Source organism: Cynoglossus semilaevis, chromosome W (genome assembly GCF_000523025.1).
Source record: "Cynoglossus semilaevis isolate Cse_v1.0 chromosome W, Cse_v1.0, whole genome shotgun sequence".
In the NCBI taxonomy this organism is placed as follows: Eukaryota; Metazoa; Chordata; class Actinopteri; order Pleuronectiformes; family Cynoglossidae; genus Cynoglossus; species Cynoglossus semilaevis.
In genome coordinates this window covers 6742358-6749016 of record NC_024327.1, presented here as the reverse complement: position 1 = coordinate 6749016, position 6659 = coordinate 6742358, and the positions used below count along the sequence as shown (strand labels likewise).

The 6659-nt window shown below is 37.5% G+C and overlaps 1 pseudogene; it reads right to left on the bottom strand.

Annotated features, from left to right (window-relative positions):
* Positions 1–150: 150 nt before the first annotated feature.
* Positions 151–5968, bottom strand: LOC103397065 (endophilin-B2-like; annotated as a pseudogene).
* Positions 5969–6659: the final 691 nt, after the last annotated feature.

The following is a 6659-nucleotide window of genomic DNA, read 5'->3' as shown; positions in this document are numbered from 1 at the left end:
ATTAATAAGTTAAATTAATAATTAAAGCTAACTTTAATGAGACTGGCTGTGTTGTCAATTTGAGACTGGTTGATAACACCGAGTGCTTCTAAGCAGCACTCGACCCATTGCACCTACAGCACCGTACCAACCCACACCAATGACAAAGACATTGCCTCTGGGCCAATGCGCCACCGGGTTTATAGCTTTGGAAGTTAAATTAAAGACTTATTGCAGCTTTCGCCTCTGCCATCTCTGCCTTTTTCAGACGTGTTTTACAGGCATCCATGTTCAGACGCAGGTTCTCCAGGAGGCGTTCTCATCGTTCTTGCTGATAATGGAAGAAAAGAAAAGTAAACAACCGCCAGACAAGACCTTTTTCACAAACACCAAAATATATGTTAACAATGTTCCGTTAAAACAGGGGTGTCAAACTCAAATTCACAGTGGACCAAAATTAAAAACTGGGACAAAGTCATGGGCCAAACTTAATATTCATTGAAAAATTGACTGGAATTGTGCATGTTTTCCCTTCTCTTCAGATATGTAATGAATTGATTTTTTTCATATGAAAACAAACTTTAGTTTTGCATAAACATTGAATCTGGAACAACCAAAGCTTAATATTATAAGCACATGAGAAACTAAATTTGAAATAAAACACACATCAGTGGTATTAGTTTCTTATTATGTCTCTTTATCTTGAGCCTTTGAAGTTCCTTTTTAATTATTTTTTTTTTTTTAGGCAAACAAAAACAAAATGTATGTGCTATAACATAGCGCATACATCACCAATACTACAAATCCTGCCAGTATATAGGGGCTATATACTGGCGGGCCAACTCTAGTACACATTTGATATGATCTTGCGGGCCAAATATAATTACACCATGGGCCAGATTTGGCCCATGGGCCTGAGTTTCACATGTGTGCATTAAAATGTTACTTCTTTAGTTTTTGGATGTACAGTAATATATTCTTAGTCCGACTTATGTCTGTTGTGTAGGACAAATAATACTGCTGACACAGTCTAGGGACTAGTTTCTTCATCCATTCTTTATTATCTGTAGAAATAGGCTGCCGTGAATGTGTTAATATTTTGACTCACTGAGATGGTCTTCAAGTCTCCTTCTAGAAAATGTCTTAGTGGGGTGAGAAAGCTCATGGTCGATGTTTGGAGGAAATCTCTTTCGGCTGCACCTAATCTTTTTTCACAATCTCCAACAATAATTAGTGCATTTCCTGGGAAAATATAAACACATTATGATTCTGCAACCCCCCAGAGCCACCATCCCAGTTTTGCTCACCATAAGGACTGACTGCACCAAATTTCTTTGCTGCATCCTGCATGTATTGACCCAGCAATTCTCCATTGGTAATTCTGGACGGTGCCTTCCTGTCTAACTTCTCATAGAGAAACTCTTCAATTCTGGCACCTGCAGAGAAAGATCAACCAGAGCAAATCAGCTGGGCAATGAAAATAGCATGTGTTTGCTGATTTCTGTGTAGCTGTCATTTGACGGCTACACAGAAATCAGTAAACACAAATTTACTGTGTGTGGTATTTTGATTTCCGAATGAACAAACGTGACAGGTGTTGATCCTGTGTCATGATACATATACAGGGCAGGGATTTCCTGACACCGGAGCCAATCTGTCAATCTTTCCAATGATACAAAAATATTAACCCCACCCTGATACCTAGCTTTATTTTGACATTAACTTAAAATAGCTTGTAATAAAACATAAACAAAGACATCAACATGAATAAGATACTAAGATAACTCAACATCTTGTGTTTATCAAGCTGCAAATTTTCAAATTTCTAAATCCTCATGTCGACTCAAAGTAGACTCACAACCAACAAGAAGTTGACAAACGGCAGGTTGGTATCTGCAACCCGTGGTTAGTGGCAGGTGTAGTGAGCCTGTGTTGATACAATAAAGGTGTGAGCAATGACACATTCCATGACAATTCCCTGTAACGTTATATCAAACCCATCAAGACATCATCCATATCTATCATCACATTACACTGGAAGTTTTGTTTGTGATACATTTTTAACCTTTTGGTTTAACGGAACACTTTCACAAGGACAAGAATAAGACATCTATTAGGATTACTAGCAAGGGTTGGTAATGCCCATCATTCTCTGCCCTTACAGTTTTCCCTGATATACAGGGGATCCTTGGTTTAAGACGTCCTGGACATACAGCATTTTGTGGTTATGTCACCATCTCTCATAAATTCATTAAGAAAGTCTTGATCCATCATCCTGACGTACAGCATTAAAACTTGCCAACTAGTTCACACAGGAACACGGAATATTTTGTATTAGTAACATGCCGTATTTTCCGGACTGTAAGTCGCACCTTTTTTTTTCATCTTTGGCTGGGTTTGTGACTTATACTCAGCTGATCTTTCTTCTTTATTATGCATTTTTTGGCTGGTGCGACCTATACTCCAGAGCGACTTATAGTCCGGAAAATACAGTATACGTGGCAGGTAACTCACAATTCTACTTCTCAAACTTTAATTCTAATCGAAAGACAGTGAGTGTAAACTACATTTTTATTTTGAGACAAATCCAATATTTTTTGTCTAACAATATTCTTATTTTGCTTGATGTTAATATTTTGAATTTCATTTTCTTATGTATTTTATGTATCACTGAAAAAAGTCTGTTGTAGTCTTGTTCAAATTCTTCATCTCTACTTGACTATCCTAGAAATGTTTTAAATGTTGGCCACAAGTGTAGAGCTTGACAATCCTGCTTACTGGCTCTCGTAGTAAAGAGTAATAGCTCCCGAATAAAATTTGTAATGTTCATTCTTTCAGAAATCTTTTAAAATAACAGCATCACCCAAGTCTAATATCTACTGTGAAGGATAAATGATGAACACGATATACTCCAGCCTGAATGGCATCACTTAGAGAAAACACGTTTTCCACAAGTGCTTTAAAGCAATAATAAGTTGTAGTAGTTGAAGTCATAGGATAGGTCCTGAGAATGTGTAAGTCTTCAGACTTAATGGTCATAACCCACATTGCCTTCACAAATTCTTAGAAATCACTTGCTTTGAACTTGTGCAAAAACAAAAGGCAACACACACCCTATAACCCTGGTGTATTTCCAGGTACAGTTCATACAGTTTGCACACACAGGAGACAAGCACTGCACACCAACAGGATGGTGTCATGAGGATCAGTTTCCCTCTGACATCATGTTGGAGAAGATCTAGAGAATAACCCATCATTTCCCTCTGGAGTTAACAATGTACTTTCAAAATGATAAAGTAGTTTTCTGTCCATGTTCAATAATAGACATTAATTCTTCTCCAAAGAGCATGTAACCTCCAGTATGAACTCTGCTGAATGGTACTTTAGCAAGCAGCCTGGCGGCACATCAGGTTTTCTTGTTCTACTTATGTGTGGTTGCATTAGAATATGGACAGAAAACTTGATCGTCAAGATGCAGACTTTAAAGAAGAGTTGAAAAATACCGTCTTGAAAGTAATAACAGCATCTTGTGATGGCCTGATGCATTTAGCATAAACTAACTTAATTATCTATGTGCCAGGAATAGCTGTAACTATAGGTTAGGTAGCCAGACAGCAGTAAAATAGCAGATGTGTAGTAAAATGTATATTTTTTATCATCTTCATAGAATGTGTTTATAAGAACTAGGCAGAGCAATCTACAGCCCACAGTGACCCCCTGGGAAAACCCCATATGAAGATTGATGGTTTTGAAAGTAACTATTTTTTTTATGCAAGTCAATGGAAATTAGTCAACGTCTGTGCTGGCTGGCCTTGTTACATAATTGTCTATTTTGTGATTGCAATTTTTTTTAAAGACTTTTTGCAACGTGATGCTGAATCAGTGGAAATGGTGATGGTGGAAAGACACTAAGTACAATAAGGTCAGAAGTAGCGCCACTTAGACCTAGACTTGACACAACATAGACTTGTATAGAAATTCAGCAACTTTCTTAACAACAGTAGCTCTGTCTACATTGAGTTGTGGCTTCACCTAGAAACCACAACTCGTACTGTAAACAACTTTGTTCCCTTCTAACATACGGCTCACGGTCAGCACAGATCTTGTTTCACTTAGTTTATGAATAATTTGCCAGGGCATCTGAAGGCATGATAGGTTTCTACAGCAGGTCACTGAAATTGAGAGGCAGAATACTCACCACTGTGATCAACTGTAGCATGGAGAATCAAAAAATCACATGTTAGAGCTCACCTTTGTCCTGCATGACACCCCAAATTACTACAAATATTTTAACATTTAAAACTAATTGCTGTCTATTTTAAATAAAGAGCTTTGTTCTTGTATTTGATCAGTTGAGGGCAGTGTGTGCCTTTTTGTATTAAGTAACTGCCTTGGTAATTGGTTAATTTCAACAGTTAATCAGGGGAACACCTGCATTTATTAAGGAGTTGTCACAAGAGTTGTTTAATTGCCATTTTAAAACAGAATATTGTTATGGTTGACAGTTATAACATATATTGTTTGCAAAACCCCACGGTCTGAGGAAATGTATCTGACATTAACTGAGTCTTCCTGCCACTGCTGTTTATGCAAAGGGGGTGACACTTTCCTGTGTCTTTACTTTGTGTGTCACACTAGTTTACAATGTATCAGTGGATGGTAATATGACTCATTTTGCATGTTATTACTGAGTTTATTTGTTGTTGACATATAGGCTGTCAGCAAGTTACTGAAGTGCTGTCTTAATTTTGACAGGGTCATACCATAACAACATGAATTTTGTGTAATAAAACCAAAGTTATAAGACGAATGGCCAAATCCATCTCTCTGTGAATTGCATTTACAGAGGTTAGTCAAAAAGTACTAAGACAAAGTGAAAATACATTTCCATTCTTTGCTATCCTCCCTTCACTTCTGCAAACATTTGTTCCATCATCAAATTCCTCTATTGAAGAACCAACGTGCTTGTTGCCTATTTATTTCTGCTTTGTTGTATATTTGCGTATCTTTGTTGTGTGTTTTGTTTATGTGGTGGTAGTGTGTTTGGACTCTCTCCCTCTCCCCAACTTCAGGTACTCTCAGATGATTGACATATCCCTTATCAGCTGTAGGGCTGTAGACAGCTTTGAGTGTACTCAGTGCCATTATGCCTCAATGAGACTGCAGCAGTAGTATGATGTCCCAAGTGAAACTGTCTCAAATTTTGGAGCAGCTCAGTTATTTGTCACTCCAGCCAGTGGATAAGTGGTTGTGCTCTGTCTTATTTTTGTCATTATCCAGTTTTTCTGGTTAGTTTGGTTTTCTTTAGACTAACATTTTAGTTGTATATCTTACTGGCTAGTTTAATGTTTGTCTGTGGACGAGTGTTTTTTTTTTCTTTTTTTGAATACCTTTCATATGTTCATTGTGTCTGAAAAAGAAAATCTAGGCCCAAACCTGTAAAGCTTCAACAATCTTATAAGGTTTCTGTTCAAATAATAAGTTTAATTTTTCCAATGATTCTGATTTTAGAATTGTTTATTTGTTAAGATTGAAAAATCTAATTTGAAATAAAATGCACAAAGCTCTACCAGCACAAAGAACTCTTAAAGACTAAAGCTGTGTGTTAATGAGGTTTAGTTCTTTAAATCTGTCTTAGAACTTTCTGACTTACCCTTGGACATATACATACATTTATAATTGTATATATATAGTATAGACACATGTGCACACGTAATTAAAAACATATATTTAATTTAATTTCTTCATGGTTCACCTACCTACCAACATGTAATTACAGGACATTTAACTGTGTCTGTCTCATTCTTGGGTTAGGTTGCAGGAGAACCTCAGTCTGTCTGTAGAGTTTTTCAGTCCAGTGCTTGGTGCAGTCTGCACGGATTATCAGGTTCTCAAAATTAGCATCCAGCTCTGTCTTCTCTGCTTGACCCAGCTTTTCCTCTGTGAACTGATATGCAGACAAAACACAAACTATTGAACGCAGGCTCATAGGTACACAATGCTAAATTGTTATATTTATGAATGGTCGTGCATAAATAACAACAACAACAACAACAATAATAATAATAATAAATATATTATTTTAAATTAAACATTTCCGTAGGTACTACAACAGTCCTTTCAAGGACTCTAACTCCCATAATTCCACTGCTTCCGGTAAATCCACATACGTCACGATCAGTAACCTTTAAAGCAACCTTTAAATTGGGGGATCAGCCCCAAATTCACTCTCGTCCTGCTCGAGAAACCTGCTCGTCACAGAAGACTAAGAATCAACGCGCTTTTGTAGACACCATTGCCCACGGTGATAAATGCTCTAGTAGCATCTTTTTCTTAACTGAGTTAACCGGTAATAAGTTACACAAGTAACGTAGCGCTGCGACCAAAGCAGTTATTGAAAAGTTTAGAAGCGACAGGATTCCTTCTAACGGTAATCGTGTGAACCGGCACATCGACAGTCTGAGACTTTTCCTCCCGAAACGGACTTTCTGAACAAAGAGGACTCTGCACACAGTGGAACCAGACGGACGTCCCCAGCTCTGGCAAGGACCCAAGAAGTGCGGACTTTCCACTACCCTCTCAATACGAGCAGACGTTCACTACAGTGAAGTTAATCTTAGTTAATCTGTAGTAATGTTAAGTGCTGTTTAAACTTAGGGACAGTTTAAGTACGCATATTG